Here is a 26957-nt window from a genome sequence, read left to right as displayed (position 1 = left end):
TCATTCCAGTCTTAATAAACCTTCTCTTTCGCTTCTTTTTCTATTTTGATTTACTTCATCCGAGCTTTAATACACTGAAACATGATCTCTTTCGCTTCTTTCTGTTGTTCCTTCTTGATGTAAAAGAAAGAACAAGAGATATTTTTACAGGGAAAAGGTTAGAGGGAAGTAAATCAAGAAAGAACAACAGAAAGAAACGCAAGAGATCATCTTTAAGTATTAAGGCAAGAATGAATAAAAAAACAACAGAAACAACCTAAAGAAACCTTGTTCTAATGTATGAAGTAACTTAAGGAAGAACAATGGAAAGAAGCAAAATAGATCATAAGAGCATTAAGGCTAGAATGAAGCAAACCACGAAAGCTTGTTCTAGTGTACTAATGCTAGAAAGAAGTAAATCACGAAAAAACAACTGAAAAGCGAAAGACATAGTTTAAGAGAATGAAGGATAGATTGATAATCCAGAATGAAGTAAATCAAGAAAGAACAGAAAGAATATATAGAGAGAGAGATCAGGGTATTAAAGCTAGAATGAATAACAAAAAAGAACCGAGAGAAGCGATCATTTTAAGAGTACTAAGGCTAGAATGGAAATCAACAATAGAAAGAAGCTCGTGATTATTTAGAATGTAAATCAAGAAAGAACAATAGAAAGGAGCGAAAGAGCCATGTAAGCATGGCTAGAATGAAAATCAATAAACTAAGAAAGCTTCTCGTGTATAAAGGCTAGAATGAAGTAAATCAAGAATCAACAAGAAGCGAGAGGTTAAAGAGGCTAGAATGAAGTAAATCAAGAAAGAACATCAGAAAGAATAGAAAGAGCATGTTTCAGTGTAATAACACTGGAATAAAGTAAATCAATAAACAATATAAACAAGCTAAGGAAAGTGTTCTGAGAAGGGACTACAGAAAGAAGCAAACAGATCATGAGTAATAAGGCTAGAGTAATAAGAAAAAGCTAGAATTAAGTAAATCAAGAGAACAACAGAGAAATCAAAAGAGATCATGTTCTAGTGTTAAGGCTGGAATGAAGCAAATCAATAAAGAACAGAAAAAACAAAAAGCATTCAGGCTTTATTAGTTACTTTTCTAGCCTTCTCAAATGTGATCTTCCATTCTTTTTTCTTGTTTTACTTCTACTCTTAAACATGATTTCGTTTTTTCGTGATTCCATTCCAACTAGAATCTTTTCTCTCGCTTTATATATTTACTTCATTCCAGCCTTATAACACGTCTTGCTCCTTCTTGATGTTCTTCATTCTAGCCTTTACACTGAAAAATTTTCTATTCTTTCTGTTCTTTCTTGATTTCCTTCATTCTAGCCTTAATTCTCAAAATCTTTCGCATATTTTCTTTAATTTTTTTATTATAGCCTTAATACACTGAAACAGGATCTTTCTCTTATGTTCATCTTTCGTGATTTCGTTCTATCCGAGAATGATTTCATTCTAGCTTTAGTAAAGCGCTTTTAGTTTCTGTTATTTTGATTTCCTTCATTTTAGCTTTAATACTCAAAACAATTTAGTATCTTTCTATTGTTTTCTTGATTTATTTCATTCTAGTTTTAATACACAACCGCTTAATTTAGCTTTTTCTGTTCTTTATTCATTCTAGCCTTTATACTGAAACATGAGCTTTTTCTTATTTCTTGATATACTGTATATTCTACAGTAGAAAAAGCTTTCTTTAGGTGTTTCTGTAGTTCTATTTATTTCATTCCAGTCTTAATAAACCTTCTCTTTCGCTTCTTTTTCTATTTTGATTTACTTCATCCGAGCTTTAATACACTGAAACATGATCTCTTTCGCTTCTTTCTGTTGTTCCTTCTTGATGTAAAAGAAAGAACAAGAGATATTTTTACAGAGAAAAGGTTAGAGGGAAGTAAATCAAGAAAGAACAACAGAAAGAAACGCAAGAGATCATCTTTAAGTATTAAGGCAAGAATGAATAAAAAAACAACAGAAACAACCTAAAGAAACCTTGTTCTAATGTATGAAGTAACTTAAGGAAGAACAATGGAAAGAAGCAAAATAGATCATAAGAGCATTAAGGCTAGAATGAAGCAAACCACGAAAGAACAGAAAGAAGCGAAGGCTCATGTTTAAAATTATTAAGGCTAGAATGAATTAAATCGAAAAAGAAAAACAGAAAGTATAGACAGAGATTATGTTTCAGTGTATTAATGCTAGAATTAAGTAATCAATAAAGAACAAAGAAACAATCTAAAGAAAGCTTGTTGTAATGTATTAAGTTAGAATGAAGAAAATCAAGGAAGAACAATAGAAACAAAAAAGAAACCTTGTTCTATTGTACTGAGGCTTGAATGAGGTACATCAAGAAATGACAAGAGCGAAAGAGATCATGTTTTAGAGTAATGTCTAGAAGTAAATCAATAAAGAACAAGAGAGAGATTTAAATAAAAAAATAGAAAGTAGCAAGATCATAGGAGCTTTAAGGCTAGAATGAAATAAATCAAGAAAGAATAACAGAAAGAGATCATTTTTAAGATTATTAAGGCTGGAATGAAATCAATAAAGAAGAGAATCAACAAAGCTTGTTCTAGTGTACTAATGCTAGAAAGAAGTAAATCACGAAAAAACAACTGAAAAGCGAAAGACATAGTTTAAGAGAATGAAGGATAGATTGATAATCCAGAATGAAGTAAATCAAGAAAGAACAGAAAGAATATATAGAGAGAGAGATCAGGGTATTAAAGCTAGAATGAATAACAAAAAAGAACCGAGAGAAGCGATCATTTTAAGAGTACTAAGGCTAGAATGGAAATCAACAATAGAAAGAAGCTCGTGATTATTTAGAATGTAAATCAAGAAAGAACAATAGAAAGGAGCGAAAGAGCCATGTAAGCATGGCTAGAATGAAAATCAATAAACTAAGAAAGCTTCTCGTGTATAAAGGCTAGAATGAAGTAAATCAAGAATCAACAAGAAGCGAGAGGTTAAAGAGGCTAGAATGAAGTAAATCAAGAAAAAACATCAGAAAGAATAGAAAGAGCATGTTTCAGTGTAATAACACTGGAATAAAGTAAATCAATAAACAATATAAACAAGCTAAGGAAAGTGTTCTGAGAAGGGACTACAGAAAGAAGCAAACAGATCATGAGTAATAAGGCTAGAGTAATAAGAAAAAGCTAGAATTAAGTAAATCAAGAGAACAACAGAGAAATCAAAAGAGATCATGTTCTAGTGTTAAGGCTGGAATGAAGCAAATCAATAAAGAACAGAAAAAACAAAAAGCATTCAGGCTTTATTAGTTACTTTTCTAGCCTTCTCAAATGTGATCTTCCATTCTTTTTTCTTGTTTTACTTCTACTCTTAAACATGATTTCGTTTTTTCGTGATTCCATTCCAACTAGAATCTTTTCTCTCGCTTTATATATTTACTTCATTCCAGCCTTATAACACGTCTTGCTCCTTCTTGATGTTCTTCATTCTAGCCTTTACACTGAAAAATTTTCTATTCTTTCTGTTCTTTCTTGATTTCCTTCATTCTAGCCTTAATTCTCAAAATCTTTCGCATATTTTCTTTAATTTTTTTATTATAGCCTTAATACACTGAAACAGGATCTTTCTCTTATGTTCATCTTTCGTGATTTCGTTCTATCCTAGAATGATTTCATTCTAGCTTTAGTAAAGCGCTTTTAGTTTCTGTTATTTTGATTTCCTTCATTTTAGCTTTAATACTCAAAACAATTTAGTTTCTTTCTATTGTTTTCTTGATTTATTTCATTCTAGTTTTAATACACAACCGCTTAATTTAGCTTTTTCTGTTCTTTATTCATTCTAGCCTTTATACTGAAACATGAGCTTTTTCTTATTTCTTGATATACTGTATATTCTACAGTAGAAAAAGCTTTCTTTAGGTGTTTCTGTAGTTCTATTTATTTCATTCCAGTCTTAATAAACCTTCTCTTTCGCTTCTTTTTCTATTTTGATTTACTTCATCCGAGCTTTAATACACTGAAACATGATCTCTTTCGCTTCTTTCTGTTGTTCCTTCTTGATGTAAAAGAAAGAACAAGAGATATTTTTACAGAGAAAAGGTTAGAGGGAAGTAAATCAAGAAAGAACAACAGAAAGAAACGCAAGAGATCATCTTTAAGTATTAAGGCAAGAATGAATAAAAAAACAACAGAAACAACCTAAAGAAACCTTGTTCTAATGTATGAAGTAACTTAAGGAAGAACAATGGAAAGAAGCAAAATAGATCATAAGAGCATTAAGGCTAGAATGAAGCAAACCACGAAAGAACAGAAAGAAGCGAAGGCTCATGTTTAAAATTATTAAGGCTAGAATGAATTAAATCGAAAAAGAAAAACAGAAAGTATAGACAGAGATTATGTTTCAGTGTATTAATGCTAGAATTAAGTAATCAATAAAGAACAAAGAAACAATCTAAAGAAAGCTTGTTGTAATGTATTAAGTTAGAATGAAGAAAATCAAGGAAGAACAATAGAAACAAAAAAGAAACCTTGTTCTATTGTACTGAGGCTTGAATGAGGTACATCAAGAAATGACAAGAGCGAAAGAGATCATGTTTTAGAGTAATGTCTAGAAGTAAATCAATAAAGAACAAGAGAGAGATTTAAATAAAAAAATAGAAAGTAGCAAGATCATAGGAGCTTTAAGGCTAGAATGAAATAAATCAAGAAAGAATAACAGAAAGAGATCATTTTTAAGATTATTAAGGCTGGAATGAAATCAATAAAGAAGAGAATCAACAAAGCTTGTTCTAGTGTACTAATGCTAGAAAGAAGTAAATCACGAAAAAACAACTGAAAAGCGAAAGACATAGTTTAAGAGAATGAAGGATAGATTGATAATCCAGAATGAAGTAAATCAAGAAAGAACAGAAAGAATATATAGAGAGAGAGATCAGGGTATTAAAGCTAGAATGAATAACAAAAAAGAACCGAGAGAAGCGATCATTTTAAGAGTACTAAGGCTAGAATGGAAATCAACAATAGAAAGAAGCTCGTGATTATTTAGAATGTAAATCAAGAAAGAACAATAGAAAGGAGCGAAAGAGCCATGTAAGCATGGCTAGAATGAAAATCAATAAACTAAGAAAGCTTCTCGTGTATAAAGGCTAGAATGAAGTAAATCAAGAATCAACAAGAAGCGAGAGGTTAAAGAGGCTAGAATGAAGTAAATCAAGAAAGAACATCAGAAAGAATAGAAAGAGCATGTTTCAGTGTAATAACACTGGAATAAAGTAAATCAATAAACAATATAAACAAGCTAAGGAAAGTGTTCTGAGAAGGGACTACAGAAAGAAGCAAACAGATCATGAGTAATAAGGCTAGAGTAATAAGAAAAAGCTAGAATTAAGTAAATCAAGAGAACAACAGAGAAATCAAAAGAGATCATGTTCTAGTGTTAAGGCTGGAATGAAGCAAATCAATAAAGAACAGAAAAAACAAAAAGCATTCAGGCTTTATTAGTTACTTTTCTAGCCTTCTCAAATGTGATCTTCCATTCTTTTTTCTTGTTTTACTTCTACTCTTAAACATGATTTCGTTTTTTCGTGATTCCATTCCAACTAGAATCTTTTCTCTCGCTTTATATATTTACTTCATTCCAGCCTTATAACACGTCTTGCTCCTTCTTGATGTTCTTCATTCTAGCCTTTACACTGAAAAATTTTCTATTCTTTCTGTTCTTTCTTGATTTCCTTCATTCTAGCCTTAATTCTCAAAATCTTTCGCATATTTTCTTTAATTTTTTTATTATAGCCTTAATACACTGAAACAGGATCTTTCTCTTATGTTCATCTTTCGTGATTTCGTTCTATCCTAGAATGATTTCATTCTAGCTTTAGTAAAGCGCTTTTAATTTCTGTTATTTTGATTTCCTTCATTTTAGCTTTAATACTCAAAACAATTTAGTTTCTTTCTATTGTTTTCTTGATTTATTTCATTCTAGTTTTAATACACAACCGCTTAATTTAGCTTTTTCTGTTCTTTATTCATTCTAGCCTTTATACTGAAACATGAGCTTTTTCTTATTTCTTGATATACTGTATATTCTACAGTAGAAAAAGCTTTCTTTAGGTGTTTCTGTAGTTCTATTTATTTCATTCCAGTCTTAATAAACCTTCTCTTTCGCTTCTTTTTCTATTTTGATTTACTTCATCCGAGCTTTAATACACTGAAACATGATCTCTTTCGCTTCTTTCTGTTGTTCCTTCTTGATGTAAAAGAAAGAACAAGAGATATTTTTACAGAGAAAAGGTTAGAGGGAAGTAAATCAAGAAAGAACAACAGAAAGAAACGCAAGAGATCATCTTTAAGTATTAAGGCAAGAATGAATAAAAAAACAACAGAAACAACCTAAAGAAACCTTGTTCTAATGTATGAAGTAACTTAAGGAAGAACAATGGAAAGAAGCAAAATAGATCATAAGAGCATTAAGGCTAGAATGAAGCAAACCACGAAAGAACAGAAAGAAGCGAAGGCTCATGTTTAAAATTATTAAGGCTAGAATGAATTAAATCGAAAAAGAAAAACAGAAAGTATAGACAGAGATTATGTTTCAGTGTATTAATGCTAGAATTAAGTAATCAATAAAGAACAAAGAAACAATCTAAAGAAAGCTTGTTGTAATGTATTAAGTTAGAATGAAGAAAATCAAGGAAGAACAATAGAAACAAAAAAGAAACCTTGTTCTATTGTACTGAGGCTTGAATGAGGTACATCAAGAAATGACAAGAGCGAAAGAGATCATGTTTTAGAGTAATGTCTAGAAGTAAATCAATAGAGAGATTTAAATAAAAAAATAGAAAGTAGCAAGATCATAGGAGCTTTAAGGCTAGAATGAAATAAATCAAGAAAGAATAACAGAAAGAGATCATTTTTAAGATTATTAAGGCTGGAATGAAATCAATAAAGAAGAGAATCAACAAAGCTTGTTCTAGTGTACTAATGCTAGAAAGAAGTAAATCACGAAAAAACAACTGAAAAGCGAAAGACATAGTTTAAGAGAATGAAGGATAGATTGATAATCCAGAATGAAGTAAATCAAGAAAGAACAGAAAGAATATATATAGAGAGAGATCAGGGTATTAAAGCTAGAATGAATAACAAAAAAGAACCGAGAGAAGCGATCATTTTAAGAGTACTAAGGCTAGAATGGAAATCAACAATAGAAAGAAGCTCGTGATTATTTAGAATGTAAATCAAGAAAGAACAATAGAAAGGAGCGAAAGAGCCATGTAAGCATGGCTAGAATGAAAATCAATAAACTAAGAAAGCTTCTCGTGTATAAAGGCTAGAATGAAGTAAATCAAGAATCAACAAGAAGCGAGAGGTTAAAGAGGCTAGAATGAAGTAAATCAAGAAAGAACATCAGAAAGAATAGAAAGAGCATGTTTCAGTGTAATAACACTGGAATAAAGTAAATCAATAAACAATATAAACAAGCTAAGGAAAGTGTTCTGAGAAGGGACTACAGAAAGAAGCAAACAGATCATGAGTAATAAGGCTAGAGTAATAAGAAAAAGCTAGAATTAAGTAAATCAAGAGAACAACAGAGAAATCAAAAGAGATCATGTTCTAGTGTTAAGGCTGGAATGAAGCAAATCAATAAAGAACAGAAAAAACAAAAAGCATTCAGGCTTTATTAGTTACTTTTCTAGCCTTCTCAAATGTGATCTTCCATTCTTTTTTCTTGTTTTACTTCTACTCTTAAACATGATTTCGTTTTTTCGTGATTCCATTCCAACTAGAATCTTTTCTCTCGCTTTATATATTTACTTCATTCCAGCCTTATAACACGTCTTGCTCCTTCTTGATGTTCTTCATTCTAGCCTTTACACTGAAAAATTTTCTATTCTTTCTGTTCTTTCTTGATTTCCTTCATTCTAGCCTTAATTCTCAAAATCTTTCGCATATTTTCTTTAATTTTTTTATTATAGCCTTAATACACTGAAACAGGATCTTTCTCTTATGTTCATCTTTCGTGATTTCGTTCTATCCTAGAATGATTTCATTCTAGCTTTAGTAAAGCGCTTTTAATTTCTGTTATTTTGATTTCCTTCATTTTAGCTTTAATACTCAAAACAATTTAGTTTCTTTCTATTGTTTTCTTGATTTATTTCATTCTAGTTTTAATACACAACCGCTTAATTTAGCTTTTTCTGTTCTTTATTCATTCTAGCCTTTATACTGAAACATGAGCTTTTTCTTATTTCTTGATATACTGTATATTCTACAGTAGAAAAAGCTTTCTTTAGGTGTTTCTGTAGTTCTATTTATTTCATTCCAGTCTTAATAAACCTTCTCTTTCGCTTCTTTTTCTATTTTGATTTACTTCATCCGAGCTTTAATACACTGAAACATGATCTCTTTCGCTTCTTTCTGTTGTTCCTTCTTGATGTAAAAGAAAGAACAAGAGATATTTTTACAGAGAAAAGGTTAGAGGGAAGTAAATCAAGAAAGAACAACAGAAAGAAACGCAAGAGATCATCTTTAAGTATTAAGGCAAGAATGAATAAAAAAACAACAGAAACAACCTAAAGAAACCTTGTTCTAATGTATGAAGTAACTTAAGGAAGAACAATGGAAAGAAGCAAAATAGATCATAAGAGCATTAAGGCTAGAATGAAGCAAACCACGAAAGAACAGAAAGAAGCGAAGGCTCATGTTTAAAATTATTAAGGCTAGAATGAATTAAATCGAAAAAGAAAAACAGAAAGTATAGACAGAGATTATGTTTCAGTGTATTAATGCTAGAATTAAGTAATCAATAAAGAACAAAGAAACAATCTAAAGAAAGCTTGTTGTAATGTATTAAGTTAGAATGAAGAAAATCAAGGAAGAACAATAGAAACAAAAAAGAAACCTTGTTCTATTGTACTGAGGCTTGAATGAGGTACATCAAGAAATGACAAGAGCGAAAGAGATCATGTTTTAGAGTAATGTCTAGAAGTAAATCAATAAAGAACAAGAGAGAGATTTAAATAAAAAAATAGAAAGTAGCAAGATCATAGGAGCTTTAAGGCTAGAATGAAATAAATCAAGAAAGAATAACAGAAAGAGATCATTTTTAAGATTATTAAGGCTGGAATGAAATCAATAAAGAAGAGAATCAACAAAGCTTGTTCTAGTGTACTAATGCTAGAAAGAAGTAAATCACGAAAAAACAACTGAAAAGCGAAAGACATAGTTTAAGAGAATGAAGGATAGATTGATAATCCAGAATGAAGTAAATCAAGAAAGAACAGAAAGAATATATATAGAGAGAGATCAGGGTATTAAAGCTAGAATGAATAACAAAAAAGAACCGAGAGAAGCGATCATTTTAAGAGTACTAAGGCTAGAATGGAAATCAACAATAGAAAGAAGCTCGTGATTATTTAGAATGTAAATCAAGAAAGAACAATAGAAAGGAGCGAAAGAGCCATGTAAGCATGGCTAGAATGAAAATCAATAAACTAAGAAAGCTTCTCGTGTATAAAGGCTAGAATGAAGTAAATCAAGAATCAACAAGAAGCGAGAGGTTAAAGAGGCTAGAATGAAGTAAATCAAGAAAGAACATCAGAAAGAATAGAAAGAGCATGTTTCAGTGTAATAACACTGGAATAAAGTAAATCAATAAACAATATAAACAAGCTAAGGAAAGTGTTCTGAGAAGGGACTACAGAAAGAAGCAAACAGATCATGAGTAATAAGGCTAGAGTAATAAGAAAAAGCTAGAATTAAGTAAATCAAGAGAACAACAGAGAAATCAAAAGAGATCATGTTCTAGTGTTAAGGCTGGAATGAAGCAAATCAATAAAGAACAGAAAAAACAAAAAGCATTCAGGCTTTATTAGTTACTTTTCTAGCCTTCTCAAATGTGATCTTCCATTCTTTTTTCTTGTTTTACTTCTACTCTTAAACATGATTTCGTTTTTTCGTGATTCCATTCCAACTAGAATCTTTTCTCTCGCTTTATATATTTACTTCATTCCAGCCTTATAACACGTCTTGCTCCTTCTTGATGTTCTTCATTCTAGCCTTTACACTGAAAAATTTTCTATTCTTTCTGTTCTTTCTTGATTTCCTTCATTCTAGCCTTAATTCTCAAAATCTTTCGCATATTTTCTTTAATTTTTTTATTATAGCCTTAATACACTGAAACAGGATCTTTCTCTTATGTTCATCTTTCGTGATTTCGTTCTATCCTAGAATGATTTCATTCTAGCTTTAGTAAAGCGCTTTTAATTTCTGTTATTTTGATTTCCTTCATTTTAGCTTTAATACTCAAAACAATTTAGTTTCTTTCTATTGTTTTCTTGATTTATTTCATTCTAGTTTTAATACACAACCGCTTAATTTAGCTTTTTCTGTTCTTTATTCATTCTAGCCTTTATACTGAAACATGAGCTTTTTCTTATTTCTTGATATACTGTATATTCTACAGTAGAAAAAGCTTTCTTTAGGTGTTTCTGTAGTTCTATTTATTTCATTCCAGTCTTAATAAACCTTCTCTTTCGCTTCTTTTTCTATTTTGATTTACTTCATCCGAGCTTTAATACACTGAAACATGATCTCTTTCGCTTCTTTCTGTTGTTCCTTCTTGATGTAAAAGAAAGAACAAGAGATATTTTTACAGAGAAAAGGTTAGAGGGAAGTAAATCAAGAAAGAACAACAGAAAGAAACGCAAGAGATCATCTTTAAGTATTAAGGCAAGAATGAATAAAAAAACAACAGAAACAACCTAAAGAAACCTTGTTCTAATGTATGAAGTAACTTAAGGAAGAACAATGGAAAGAAGCAAAATAGATCATAAGAGCATTAAGGCTAGAATGAAGCAAACCACGAAAGAACAGAAAGAAGCGAAGGCTCATGTTTAAAATTATTAAGGCTAGAATGAATTAAATCGAAAAAGAAAAACAGAAAGTATAGACAGAGATTATGTTTCAGTGTATTAATGCTAGAATTAAGTAATCAATAAAGAACAAAGAAACAATCTAAAGAAAGCTTGTTGTAATGTATTAAGTTAGAATGAAGAAAATCAAGGAAGAACAATAGAAACAAAAAAGAAACCTTGTTCTATTGTACTGAGGCTTGAATGAGGTACATCAAGAAATGACAAGAGCGAAAGAGATCATGTTTTAGAGTAATGTCTAGAAGTAAATCAATAGAGAGATTTAAATAAAAAAATAGAAAGTAGCAAGATCATAGGAGCTTTAAGGCTAGAATGAAATAAATCAAGAAAGAATAACAGAAAGAGATCATTTTTAAGATTATTAAGGCTGGAATGAAATCAATAAAGAAGAGAATCAACAAAGCTTGTTCTAGTGTACTAATGCTAGAAAGAAGTAAATCACGAAAAAACAACTGAAAAGCGAAAGACATAGTTTAAGAGAATGAAGGATAGATTGATAATCCAGAATGAAGTAAATCAAGAAAGAACAGAAAGAATATATATAGAGAGAGATCAGGGTATTAAAGCTAGAATGAATAACAAAAAAGAACCGAGAGAAGCGATCATTTTAAGAGTACTAAGGCTAGAATGGAAATCAACAATAGAAAGAAGCTCGTGATTATTTAGAATGTAAATCAAGAAAGAACAATAGAAAGGAGCGAAAGAGCCATGTAAGCATGGCTAGAATGAAAATCAATAAACTAAGAAAGCTTCTCGTGTATAAAGGCTAGAATGAAGTAAATCAAGAATCAACAAGAAGCGAGAGGTTAAAGAGGCTAGAATGAAGTAAATCAAGAAAGAACATCAGAAAGAATAGAAAGAGCATGTTTCAGTGTAATAACACTGGAATAAAGTAAATCAATAAACAATATAAACAAGCTAAGGAAAGTGTTCTGAGAAGGGACTACAGAAAGAAGCAAACAGATCATGAGTAATAAGGCTAGAGTAATAAGAAAAAGCTAGAATTAAGTAAATCAAGAGAACAACAGAGAAATCAAAAGAGATCATGTTCTAGTGTTAAGGCTGGAATGAAGCAAATCAATAAAGAACAGAAAAAACAAAAAGCATTCAGGCTTTATTAGTTACTTTTCTAGCCTTCTCAAATGTGATCTTCCATTCTTTTTTCTTGTTTTACTTCTACTCTTAAACATGATTTCGTTTTTTCGTGATTCCATTCCAACTAGAATCTTTTCTCTCGCTTTATATATTTACTTCATTCCAGCCTTATAACACGTCTTGCTCCTTCTTGATGTTCTTCATTCTAGCCTTTACACTGAAAAATTTTCTATTCTTTCTGTTCTTTCTTGATTTCCTTCATTCTAGCCTTAATTCTCAAAATCTTTCGCATATTTTCTTTAATTTTTTTATTATAGCCTTAATACACTGAAACAGGATCTTTCTCTTATGTTCATCTTTCGTGATTTCGTTCTATCCTAGAATGATTTCATTCTAGCTTTAGTAAAGCGCTTTTAATTTCTATTTTGATTTCCTTCATTTTAGCTTTAATACTCAAAACAATTTAGTTTCTTTCTATTGTTTTCTTGATTTATTTCATTCTAGTTTTAATACACAACCGCTTAATTTAGCTTTTTCTGTTCTTTATTCATTCTAGCCTTTATACTGAAACATGAGCTTTTTCTTATTTCTTGATATACTGTATATTCTACAGTAGAAAAAGCTTTCTTTAGGTGTTTCTGTAGTTCTATTTATTTCATTCCAGTCTTAATAAACCTTCTCTTTCGCTTCTTTTTCTATTTTGATTTACTTCATCCGAGCTTTAATACACTGAAACATGATCTCTTTCGCTTCTTTCTGTTGTTCCTTCTTGATGTAAAAGAAAGAACAAGAGATATTTTTACAGAGAAAAGGTTAGAGGGAAGTAAATCAAGAAAGAACAACAGAAAGAAACGCAAGAGATCATCTTTAAGTATTAAGGCAAGAATGAATAAAAAAACAACAGAAACAACCTAAAGAAACCTTGTTCTAATGTATGAAGTAACTTAAGGAAGAACAATGGAAAGAAGCAAAATAGATCATAAGAGCATTAAGGCTAGAATGAAGCAAACCACGAAAGAACAGAAAGAAGCGAAGGCTCATGTTTAAAATTATTAAGGCTAGAATGAATTAAATCGAAAAAGAAAAACAGAAAGTATAGACAGAGATTATGTTTCAGTGTATTAATGCTAGAATTAAGTAATCAATAAAGAACAAAGAAACAATCTAAAGAAAGCTTGTTGTAATGTATTAAGTTAGAATGAAGAAAATCAAGGAAGAACAATAGAAACAAAAAAGAAACCTTGTTCTATTGTACTGAGGCTTGAATGAGGTACATCAAGAAATGACAAGAGCGAAAGAGATCATGTTTTAGAGTAATGTCTAGAAGTAAATCAATAAAGAACAAGAGAGAGATTTAAATAAAAAAATAGAAAGTAGCAAGATCATAGGAGCTTTAAGGCTAGAATGAAATAAATCAAGAAAGAATAACAGAAAGAGATCATTTTTAAGATTATTAAGGCTGGAATGAAATCAATAAAGAAGAGAATCAACAAAGCTTGTTCTAGTGTTCTTTATTCATTCTAGCCTTTATACTGAAACATGAGCTTTTTCTTATTTCTTGATATACTGTATATTCTACAGTAGAAAAAGCTTTCTTTAGGTGTTTCTGTAGTTCTATTTATTTCATTCCAGTCTTAATAAACCTTCTCTTTCGCTTCTTTTTCTATTTTGATTTACTTCATCCGAGCTTTAATACACTGAAACATGATCTCTTTCGCTTCTTTCTGTTGTTCCTTCTTGATGTAAAAGAAAGAACAAGAGATATTTTTACAGGGAAAAGGTTAGAGGGAAGTAAATCAAGAAAGAACAACAGAAAGAAACGCAAGAGATCATCTTTAAGTATTAAGGCAAGAATGAATAAAAAAACAACAGAAACAACCTAAAGAAACCTTGTTCTAATGTATGAAGTAACTTAAGGAAGAACAATGGAAAGAAGCAAAATAGATCATAAGAGCATTAAGGCTAGAATGAAGCAAACCACGAAAGCTTGTTCTAGTGTACTAATGCTAGAAAGAAGTAAATCACGAAAAAACAACTGAAAAGCGAAAGACATAGTTTAAGAGAATGAAGGATAGATTGATAATCCAGAATGAAGTAAATCAAGAAAGAACAGAAAGAATATATAGAGAGAGAGATCAGGGTATTAAAGCTAGAATGAATAACAAAAAAGAACCGAGAGAAGCGATCATTTTAAGAGTACTAAGGCTAGAATGGAAATCAACAATAGAAAGAAGCTCGTGATTATTTAGAATGTAAATCAAGAAAGAACAATAGAAAGGAGCGAAAGAGCCATGTAAGCATGGCTAGAATGAAAATCAATAAACTAAGAAAGCTTCTCGTGTATAAAGGCTAGAATGAAGTAAATCAAGAATCAACAAGAAGCGAGAGGTTAAAGAGGCTAGAATGAAGTAAATCAAGAAAGAACATCAGAAAGAATAGAAAGAGCATGTTTCAGTGTAATAACACTGGAATAAAGTAAATCAATAAACAATATAAACAAGCTAAGGAAAGTGTTCTGAGAAGGGACTACAGAAAGAAGCAAACAGATCATGAGTAATAAGGCTAGAGTAATAAGAAAAAGCTAGAATTAAGTAAATCAAGAGAACAACAGAGAAATCAAAAGAGATCATGTTCTAGTGTTAAGGCTGGAATGAAGCAAATCAATAAAGAACAGAAAAAACAAAAAGCATTCAGGCTTTATTAGTTACTTTTCTAGCCTTCTCAAATGTGATCTTCCATTCTTTTTTCTTGTTTTACTTCTACTCTTAAACATGATTTCGTTTTTTCGTGATTCCATTCCAACTAGAATCTTTTCTCTCGCTTTATATATTTACTTCATTCCAGCCTTATAACACGTCTTGCTCCTTCTTGATGTTCTTCATTCTAGCCTTTACACTGAAAAATTTTCTATTCTTTCTGTTCTTTCTTGATTTCCTTCATTCTAGCCTTAATTCTCAAAATCTTTCGCATATTTTCTTTAATTTTTTTATTATAGCCTTAATACACTGAAACAGGATCTTTCTCTTATGTTCATCTTTCGTGATTTCGTTCTATCCTAGAATGATTTCATTCTAGCTTTAGTAAAGCGCTTTTAGTTTCTGTTATTTTGATTTCCTTCATTTTAGCTTTAATACTCAAAACAATTTAGTTTCTTTCTATTGTTTTCTTGATTTATTTCATTCTAGTTTTAATACACAACCGCTTAATTTAGCTTTTTCTGTTCTTTATTCATTCTAGCCTTTATACTGAAACATGAGCTTTTTCTTATTTCTTGATATACTGTATATTCTACAGTAGAAAAAGCTTTCTTTAGGTGTTTCTGTAGTTCTATTTATTTCATTCCAGTCTTAATAAACCTTCTCTTTCGCTTCTTTTTCTATTTTGATTTACTTCATCCGAGCTTTAATACACTGAAACATGATCTCTTTCGCTTCTTTCTGTTGTTCCTTCTTGATGTAAAAGAAAGAACAAGAGATATTTTTACAGAGAAAAGGTTAGAGGGAAGTAAATCAAGAAAGAACAACAGAAAGAAACGCAAGAGATCATCTTTAAGTATTAAGGCAAGAATGAATAAAAAAACAACAGAAACAACCTAAAGAAACCTTGTTCTAATGTATGAAGTAACTTAAGGAAGAACAATGGAAAGAAGCAAAATAGATCATAAGAGCATTAAGGCTAGAATGAAGCAAACCACGAAAGAACAGAAAGAAGCGAAGGCTCATGTTTAAAATTATTAAGGCTAGAATGAATTAAATCGAAAAAGAAAAACAGAAAGTATAGACAGAGATTATGTTTCAGTGTATTAATGCTAGAATTAAGTAATCAATAAAGAACAAAGAAACAATCTAAAGAAAGCTTGTTGTAATGTATTAAGTTAGAATGAAGAAAATCAAGGAAGAACAATAGAAACAAAAAAGAAACCTTGTTCGATTGTACTGAGGCTTGAATGAGGTACATCAAGAAATGACAAGAGCGAAAGAGATCATGTTTTAGAGTAATGTCTAGAAGTAAATCAATAAAGAACAAGAGAGAGATTTAAATAAAAAAATAGAAAGTAGCAAGATCATAGGAGCTTTAAGGCTAGAATGAAATAAATCAAGAAAGAATAACAGAAAGAGATCATTTTTAAGATTATTAAGGCTGGAATGAAATCAATAAAGAAGAGAATCAACAAAGCTTGTTCTAGTGTACTAATGCTAGAAAGAAGTAAATCACGAAAAAACAACTGAAAAGCGAAAGACATAGTTTAAGAGAATGAAGGATAGATTGATAATCCAGAATGAAGTAAATCAAGAAAGAACAGAAAGAATATATAGAGAGAGAGATCAGGGTATTAAAGCTAGAATGAATAACAAAAAAGAACCGAGAGAAGCGATCATTTTAAGAGTACTAAGGCTAGAATGGAAATCAACAATAGAAAGAAGCTCGTGATTATTTAGAATGTAAATCAAGAAAGAACAATAGAAAGGAGCGAAAGAGCCATGTAAGCATGGCTAGAATGAAAATCAATAAACTAAGAAAGCTTCTCGTGTATAAAGGCTAGAATGAAGTAAATCAAGAATCAACAAGAAGCGAGAGGTTAAAGAGGCTAGAATGAAGTAAATCAAGAAAGAACATCAGAAAGAATAGAAAGAGCATGTTTCAGTGTAATAACACTGGAATAAAGTAAATCAATAAACAATATAAACAAGCTAAGGAAAGTGTTCTGAGAAGGGACTACAGAAAGAAGCAAACAGATCATGAGTAATAAGGCTAGAGTAATAAGAAAAAGCTAGAATTAAGTAAATCAAGAGAACAACAGAGAAATCAAAAGAGATCATGTTCTAGTGTTAAGGCTGGAATGAAGCAAATCAATAAAGAACAGAAAAAACAAAAAGCATTCAGGCTTTATTAGTTACTTTTCTAGCCTTCTCAAATGTGATCTTCCATTCTTTTTTCTTGTTTTACTTCTACTCTTAAACATGATTTCGTTTTTTCGTGATTCCATTCCAACTAGAATCTTTTCTCTCGCTTTATATATTTACTTCATTCCAGCCTTATAACACGTCTTGCTCCTTCTTGATGTTCTTCATTCTAGCCTTTACACTGAAAAATTTTCTATTCTTTCTGTTCTTTCTTGATTTCCTTCATTCTAGCCTTAATTCTCAAAATCTTTCGCATATTTTCTTTAATTTTTTTATTATAGCCTTAATACACTGAAACAGGATCTTTCTCTTATGTTCATCTTTCGTGATTTCGTTCTATCCTAGAATGATTTCATTCTAGCTTTAGTAAAGCGCTTTTAGTTTCTGTTATTTTGATTTCCTTCATTTTAGCTTTAATACTCAAAACAATTTAGTTTCTTTCTATTGTTTTCTTGATTTATTTCATTCTAGTTTTAATACACAACCGCTTAATTTAGCTTTTTCTGTTCTTTATTCATTCTAGCCTTTATACTGAAACATGAGCTTTTTCTTATTTCTTGATATACTGTATATTCTACAGTAGAAAAAGCTTTCTTTAGGTGTTTCTGTAGTTCTATTTATTTCATTCCAGTCTTAATAAACCTTCTCTTTCGCTTCTTTTTCTATTTTGATTTACTTCATCCGAGCTTTAATACACTGAAACATGATCTCTTTCGCTTCTTTCTGTTGTTCCTTCTTGATGTAAAAGAAAGAACAAGAGATATTTTTACAGAGAAAAGGTTAGAGGGAAGTAAATCAAGAAAGAACAACAGAAAGAAACGCAAGAGATCATCTTTAAGTATTAAGGCAAGAATGAATAAAAAAACAACAGAAACAACCTAAAGAAACCTTGTTCTAATGTATGAAGTAACTTAAGGAAGAACAATGGAAAGAAGCAAAATAGATCATAAGAGCATTAAGGCTAGAATGAAGCAAACCACGAAAGAACAGAAAGAAGCGAAGGCTCATGTTTAAAATTATTAAGGCTAGAATGAATTAAATCGAAAAAGAAAAACAGAAAGTATAGACAGAGATTATGTTTCAGTGTATTAATGCTAGAATTAAGTAATCAATAAAGAACAAAGAAACAATCTAAAGAAAGCTTGTTGTAATGTATTAAGTTAGAATGAAGAAAATCAAGGAAGAACAATAGAAACAAAAAAGAAACCTTGTTCGATTGTACTGAGGCTTGAATGAGGTACATCAAGAAATGACAAGAGCGAAAGAGATCATGTTTTAGAGTAATGTCTAGAAGTAAATCAATAAAGAACAAGAGAGAGATTTAAATAAAAAAATAGAAAGTAGCAAGATCATAGGAGCTTTAAGGCTAGAATGAAATAAATCAAGAAAGAATAACAGAAAGAGATCATTTTTAAGATTATTAAGGCTGGAATGAAATCAATAAAGAAGAGAATCAACAAAGCTTGTTCTAGTGTACTAATGCTAGAAAGAAGTAAATCACGAAAAAACAACTGAAAAGCGAAAGACATAGTTTAAGAGAATGAAGGATAGATTGATAATCCAGAATGAAGTAAATCAAGAAAGAACAGAAAGAATATATAGAGAGAGAGATCAGGGTATTAAAGCTAGAATGAATAACAAAAAAGAACCGAGAGAAGCGATCATTTTAAGAGTACTAAGGCTAGAATGGAAATCAACAATAGAAAGAAGCTCGTGATTATTTAGAATGTAAATCAAGAAAGAACAATAGAAAGGAGCGAAAGAGCCATGTAAGCATGGCTAGAATGAAAATCAATAAACTAAGAAAGCTTCTCGTGTATAAAGGCTAGAATGAAGTAAATCAAGAATCAACAAGAAGCGAGAGGTTAAAGAGGCTAGAATGAAGTAAATCAAGAAAGAACATCAGAAAGAATAGAAAGAGCATGTTTCAGTGTAATAACACTGGAATAAAGTAAATCAATAAACAATATAAACAAGCTAAGGAAAGTGTTCTGAGAAGGGACTACAGAAAGAAGCAAACAGATCATGAGTAATAAGGCTAGAGTAATAAGAAAAAGCTAGAATTAAGTAAATCAAGAGAACAACAGAGAAATCAAAAGAGATCATGTTCTAGTGTTAAGGCTGGAATGAAGCAAATCAATAAAGAACAGAAAAAACAAAAAGCATTCAGGCTTTATTAGTTACTTTTCTAGCCTTCTCAAATGTGATCTTCCATTCTTTTTTCTTGTTTTACTTCTACTCTTAAACATGATTTCGTTTTTTCGTGATTCCATTCCAACTAGAATCTTTTCTCTCGCTTTATATATTTACTTCATTCCAGCCTTATAACACGTCTTGCTCCTTCTTGATGTTCTTCATTCTAGCCTTTACACTGAAAAATTTTCTATTCTTTCTGTTCTTTCTTGATTTCCTTCATTCTAGCCTTAATTCTCAAAATCTTTCGCATATTTTCTTTAATTTTTTTATTATAGCCTTAATACACTGAAACAGGATCTTTCTCTTATGTTCATCTTTCGTGATTTCGTTCTATCCTAGAATGATTTCATTCTAGCTTTAGTAAAGCGCTTTTAGTTTCTGTTATTTTGATTTCCTTCATTTTAGCTTTAATACTCAAAACAATTTAGTTTCTTTCTATTGTTTTCTTGATTTATTTCATTCTAGTTTTAATACACAACCGCTTAATTTAGCTTTTTCTGTTCTTTATTCATTCTAGCCTTTATACTGAAACATGAGCTTTTTCTTATTTCTTGATATACTGTATATTCTACAGTAGAAAAAGCTTTCTTTAGGTGTTTCTGTAGTTCTATTTATTTCATTCCAGTCTTAATAAACCTTCTCTTTCGCTTCTTTTTCTATTTTGATTTACTTCATCCGAGCTTTAATACACTGAAACATGATCTCTTTCGCTTCTTTCTGTTGTTCCTTCTTGATGTAAAAGAAAGAACAAGAGATATTTTTACAGAGAAAAGGTTAGAGGGAAGTAAATCAAGAAAGAACAACAGAAAGAAACGCAAGAGATCATCTTTAAGTATTAAGGCAAGAATGAATAAAAAAACAACAGAAACAACCTAAAGAAACCTTGTTCTAATGTATGAAGTAACTTAAGGAAGAACAATGGAAAGAAGCAAAATAGATCATAAGAGCATTAAGGCTAGAATGAAGCAAACCACGAAAGAACAGAAAGAAGCGAAGGCTCATGTTTAAAATTATTAAGGCTAGAATGAATTAAATCGAAAAAGAAAAACAGAAAGTATAGACAGAGATTATGTTTCAGTGTATTAATGCTAGAATTAAGTAATCAATAAAGAACAAAGAAACAATCTAAAGAAAGCTTGTTGTAATGTATTAAGTTAGAATGAAGAAAATCAAGGAAGAACAATAGAAACAAAAAAGAAACCTTGTTCGATTGTACTGAGGCTTGAATGAGGTACATCAAGAAATGACAAGAGCGAAAGAGATCATGTTTTAGAGTAATGTCTAGAAGTAAATCAATAAAGAACAAGAGAGAGATTTAAATAAAAAAATAGAAAGTAGCAAGATCATAGGAGCTTTAAGGCTAGAATGAAATAAATCAAGAAAGAATAACAGAAAGAGATCATTTTTAAGATTATTAAGGCTGGAATGAAATCAATAAAGAAGAGAATCAACAAAGCTTGTTCTAGTGTACTAATGCTAGAAAGAAGTAAATCACGAAAAAACAACTGAAAAGCGAAAGACATAGTTTAAGAGAATGAAGGATAGATTGATAATCCAGAATGAAGTAAATCAAGAAAGAACAGAAAGAATATATATAGAGAGAGATCAGGGTATTAAAGCTAGAATGAATAACAAAAAAGAACCGAGAGAAGCGATCATTTTAAGAGTACTAAGGCTAGAATGGAAATCAACAATAGAAAGAAGCTCGTGATTATTTAGAATGTAAATCAAGAAAGAACAATAGAAAGGAGCGAAAGAGCCATGTAAGCATGGCTAGAATGAAAATCAATAAACTAAGAAAGCTTCTCGTGTATAAAGGCTAGAATGAAGTAAATCAAGAATCAACAAGAAGCGAGAGGTTAAAGAGGCTAGAATGAAGTAAATCAAGAAAGAACATCAGAAAGAATAGAAAGAGCATGTTTCAGTGTAATAACACTGGAATAAAGTAAATCAATAAACAATATAAACAAGCTAAGGAAAGTGTTCTGAGAAGGGACTACAGAAAGAAGCAAACAGATCATGAGTAATAAGGCTAGAGTAATAAGAAAAAGCTAGAATTAAGTAAATCAAGAGAACAACAGAGAAATCAAAAGAGATCATGTTCTAGTGTTAAGGCTGGAATGAAGCAAATCAATAAAGAACAGAAAAAACAAAAAGCATTCAGGCTTTATTAGTTACTTTTCTAGCCTTCTCAAATGTGATCTTCCATTCTTTTTTCTTGTTTTACTTCTACTCTTAAACATGATTTCGTTTTTTCGTGATTCCATTCCAACTAGAATCTTTTCTCTCGCTTTATATATTTACTTCATTCCAGCCTTATAACACGTCTTGCTCCTTCTTGATGTTCTTCATTCTAGCCTTTACACTGAAAAATTTTCTATTCTTTCTGTTCTTTCTTGATTTCCTTCATTCTAGCCTTAATTCTCAAAATCTTTCGCATATTTTCTTTAATTTTTTTATTATAGCCTTAATACACTGAAACAGGATCTTTCTCTTATGTTCATCTTTCGTGATTTCGTTCTATCCTAGAATGATTTCATTCTAGCTTTAGTAAAGCGCTTTTAGTTTCTGTTATTTTGATTTCCTTCATTTTAGCTTTAATACTCAAAACAATTTAGTTTCTTTCTATTGTTTTCTTGATTTATTTCATTCTAGTTTTAATACACAACCGCTTAATTTAGCTTTTTCTGTTCTTTATTCATTCTAGCCTTTATACTGAAACATGAGCTTTTTCTTATTTCTTGATATACTGTATATTCTACAGTAGAAAAAGCTTTCTTTAGGTGTTTCTGTAGTTCTATTTATTTCATTCCAGTCTTAATAAACCTTCTCTTTCGCTTCTTTTTCTATTTTGATTTACTTCATCCGAGCTTTAATACACTGAAACATGATCTCTTTCGCTTCTTTCTGTTGTTCCTTCTTGATGTAAAAGAAAGAACAAGAGATATTTTTACAGAGAAAAGGTTAGAGGGAAGTAAATCAAGAAAGAACAACAGAAAGAAACGCAAGAGATCATCTTTAAGTATTAAGGCAAGAATGAATAAAAAAACAACAGAAACAACCTAAAGAAACCTTGTTCTAATGTATGAAGTAACTTAAGGAAGAACAATGGAAAGAAGCAAAATAGATCATAAGAGCATTAAGGCTAGAATGAAGCAAACCACGAAAGAACAGAAAGAAGCGAAGGCTCATGTTTAAAATTATTAAGGCTAGAATGAATTAAATCGAAAAAGAAAAACAGAAAGTATAGACAGAGATTATGTTTCAGTGTATTAATGCTAGAATTAAGTAATCAATAAAGAACAAAGAAACAATCTAAAGAAAGCTTGTTGTAATGTATTAAGTTAGAATGAAGAAAATCAAGGAAGAACAATAGAAACAAAAAAGAAACCTTGTTCTATTGTACTGAGGCTTGAATGAGGTACATCAAGAAATGACAAGAGCGAAAGAGATCATGTTTTAGAGTAATGTCTAGAAGTAAATCAATAAAGAACAAGAGAGAGATTTAAATAAAAAAATAGAAAGTAGCAAGATCATAGGAGCTTTAAGGCTAGAATGAAATAAATCAAGAAAGAATAACAGAAAGAGATCATTTTTAAGATTATTAAGGCTGGAATGAAATCAATAAAGAAGAGAATCAACAAAGCTTGTTCTAGTGTACTAATGCTAGAAAGAAGTAAATCACGAAAAAACAACTGAAAAGCGAAAGACATAGTTTAAGAGAATGAAGGATAGATTGATAATCCAGAATGAAGTAAATCAAGAAAGAACAGAAAGAATATATATAGAGAGAGATCAGGGTATTAAAGCTAGAATGAATAACAAAAAAGAACCGAGAGAAGCGATCATTTTAAGAGTACTAAGGCTAGAATGGAAATCAACAATAGAAAGAAGCTCGTGATTATTTAGAATGTAAATCAAGAAAGAACAATAGAAAGGAGCGAAAGAGCCATGTAAGCATGGCTAGAATGAAAATCAATAAACTAAGAAAGCTTCTCGTGTATAAAGGCTAGAATGAAGTAAATCAAGAATCAACAAGAAGCGAGAGGTTAAAGAGGCTAGAATGAAGTAAATCAAGAAAGAACATCAGAAAGAATAGAAAGAGCATGTTTCAGTGTAATAACACTGGAATAAAGTAAATCAATAAACAATATAAACAAGCTAAGGAAAGTGTTCTGAGAAGGGACTACAGAAAGAAGCAAACAGATCATGAGTAATAAGGCTAGAGTAATAAGAAAAAGCTAGAATTAAGTAAATCAAGAGAACAACAGAGAAATCAAAAGAGATCATGTTCTAGTGTTAAGGCTGGAATGAAGCAAATCAATAAAGAACAGAAAAAACAAAAAGCATTCAGGCATTATTAGTTACTTTTCTAGCCTTCTCAAATGTGATCTTCCATTCTTTTTTCTTGTTTTACTTCTACTCTTAAACATGATTTCGTTTTTTCGTGATTCCATTCCAACTAGAATCTTTTCTCTCGCTTTGTATATTTACTTCATTCCAGCCTTATAACACGTCTTGCTCCTTCTTGATGTTCTTCATTCTAGCCTTTACACTGAAAAATTTTCTATTCTTTCTGTTCTTTCTTGATTTCCTTCATTCTAGCCTTAATTCTCAAAATCTTTCGCATATTTTCTTTAATTTTTTTATTATAGCCTTAATACACTGAAACAGGATCTTTCTCTTATGTTCATCTTTCGTGATTTCGTTCTATCCTAGAATGATTTCATTCTAGCTTTAGTAAAGCGCTTTTAGTTTCTGTTATTTTGATTTCCTTCATTTTAGCTTTAATACTCAAAACAATTTAGTTTCTTTCTATTGTTTTCTTGATTTATTTCATTCTAGTTTTAATACACAACCGCTTAATTTAGCTTTTTCTGTTCTTTATTCATTCTAGCCTTTATACTGAAACATGAGCTTTTTCTTATTTCTTGATATACTGTATATTCTACAGTAGAAAAAGCTTTCTTTAGGTGTTTCTGTAGTTCTATTTATTTCATTCCAGTCTTAATAAACCTTCTCTTTCGCTTCTTTTTCTATTTTGATTTACTTCATCCGAGCTTTAATACACTGAAACATGATCTCTTTCGCTTCTTTCTGTTGTTCCTTCTTGATGTAAAAGAAAGAACAAGAGATATTTTTACAGAGAAAAGGTTAGAGGGAAGTAAATCAAGAAAGAACAACAGAAAGAAACGCAAGAGATCATCTTTAAGTATTAAGGCAAGAATGAATAAAAAAACAACAGAAACAACCTAAAGAAACCTTGTTCTAATGTATGAAGTAACTTAAGGAAGAACAATGGAAAGAAGCAAAATAGATCATAAGAGCATTAAGGCTAGAATGAAGCAAACCACGAAAGAACAGAAAGAAGCGAAGGCTCATGTTTAAAATTATTAAGGCTAGAATGAATTAAATCGAAAAAGAAAAACAGAAAGTATAGACAGAGATTATGTTTCAGTGTATTAATGCTAGAATTAAGTAATCAATAAAGAACAAAGAAACAATCTAAAGAAAGCTTGTTGTAATGTATTAAGTTAGAATGAAGAAAATCAAGGAAGAACAATAGAAACAAAAAAGAAACCTTGTTCTATTGTACTGAGGCTTGAATGAGGTACATCAAGAAATGACAAGAGCGAAAGAGATCATGTTTTAGAGTAATGTCTAGAAGTAAATCAATAAAGAACAAGAGAGAGATTTAAATAAAAAAATAGAAAGTAGCAAGATCATAGGAGCTTTAAGGCTAGAATGAAATAAATCAAGAAAGAATAACAGAAAGAGATCATTTTTAAGATTATTAAGGCTGGAATGAAATCAATAAAGAAGAGAATCAACAAAGCTTGTTCTAGTGTACTAATGCTAGAAAGAAGTAAATCACGAAAAAACAACTGAAAAGCGAAAGACATAGTTTAAGAGAATGAAGGATAGATTGATAATCCAGAATGAAGTAAATCAAGAAAGAACAGAAAGAATATATATAGAGAGAGATCAGGGTATTAAAGCTAGAATGAATAACAAAAAAGAACCGAGAGAAGCGATCATTTTAAGAGTACTAAGGCTAGAATGGAAATCAACAATAGAAAGAAGCTCGTGATTATTTAGAATGTAAATCAAGAAAGAACAATAGAAAGGAGCGAAAGAGCCATGTAAGCATGGCTAGAATGAAAATCAATAAACTAAGAAAGCTTCTCGTGTATAAAGGCTAGAATGAAGTAAATCAAGAATCAACAAGAAGCGAGAGGTTAAAGAGGCTAGAATGAAGTAAATCAAGAAAGAACATCAGAAAGAATAGAAAGAGCATGTTTCAGTGTAATAACACTGGAATAAAGTAAATCAATAAACAATATAAACAAGCTAAGGAAAGTGTTCTGAGAAGGGACTACAGAAAGAAGCAAACAGATCATGAGTAATAAGGCTAGAGTAATAAGAAAAAGCTAGAATTAAGTAAATCAAGAGAACAACAGAGAAATCAAAAGAGATCATGTTCTAGTGTTAAGGCTGGAATGAAGCAAATCAATAAAGAACAGAAAAAACAAAAAGCATTCAGGCATTATTAGTTACTTTTCTAGCCTTCTCAAATGTGATCTTCCATTCTTTTTTCTTGTTTTACTTCTACTCTTAAACATGATTTCGTTTTTTCGTGATTCCATTCCAACTAGAATCTTTTCTCTCGCTTTATATATTTACTTCATTCCAGCCTTATAACACGTCTTGCTCCTTCTTGATGTTCTTCATTCTAGCCTTTACACTGAAAAATTTTCTATTCTTTCTGTTCTTTCTTGATTTCCTTCATTCTAGCCTTAATTCTCAAAATCTTTCGCATATTTTCTTTAATTTTTTTATTATAGCCTTAATACACTGAAACAGGATCTTTCTCTTATGTTCATCTTTCGTGATTTCGTTCTATCCTAGAATGATTTCATTCTAGCTTTAGTAAAGCGCTTTTAGTTTCTGTTATTTTGATTTCCTTCATTTTAGCTTTAATACTCAAAACAATTTAGTTTCTTTCTATTGTTTTCTTGATTTATTTCATTCTAGTTTTAATACACAACCGCTTAATTTAGCTTTTTCTGTTCTTTATTCATTCTAGCCTTTATACTGAAACATGAGCTTTTTCTTATTTCTTGATATACTGTATATTCTACAGTAGAAAAAGCTTTCTTTAGGTGTTTCTGTAGTTCTATTTATTTCATTCCAGTCTTAATAAACCTTCTCTTTCGCTTCTTTTTCTATTTTGATTTACTTCATCCGAGCTTTAATACACTGAAACATGATCTCTTTCGCTTCTTTCTGTTGTTCCTTCTTGATGTAAAAGAAAGAACAAGAGATATTTTTACAGAGAAAAGGTTAGAGGGAAGTAAATCAAGAAAGAACAACAGAAAGAAACGCAAGAGATCATCTTTAAGTATTAAGGCAAGAATGAATAAAAAAACAACAGAAACAACCTAAAGAAACCTTGTTCTAATGTATGAAGTAACTTAAGGAAGAACAATGGAAAGAAGCAAAATAGATCATAAGAGCATTAAGGCTAGAATGAAGCAAACCACGAAAGAACAGAAAGAAGCGAAGGCTCATGTTTAAAATTATTAAGGCTAGAATGAATTAAATCGAAAAAGAAAAACAGAAAGTATAGACAGAGATTATGTTTCAGTGTATTAATGCTAGAATTAAGTAATCAGTAAAGAACAAAGAAACAATCTAAAGAAAGCTTGTTGTAATGTATTAAGTTAGAATGAAGAAAATCAAGGAAGAACAATAGAAACAAAAAAGAAACCTTGTTCTATTGTACTGAGGCTTGAATGAGGTACATCAAGAAATGACAAGAGCGAAAGAGATCATGTTTTAGAGTAATGTCTAGAAGTAAATCAATAAAGA

This window comes from Pogona vitticeps, chromosome 1, assembly GCF_051106095.1.
Source record: "Pogona vitticeps strain Pit_001003342236 chromosome 1, PviZW2.1, whole genome shotgun sequence".
NCBI lineage: Eukaryota > Metazoa > Chordata > Lepidosauria > Squamata > Agamidae > Pogona > Pogona vitticeps.
Note: the sequence above shows the minus strand (reverse complement) of the source record.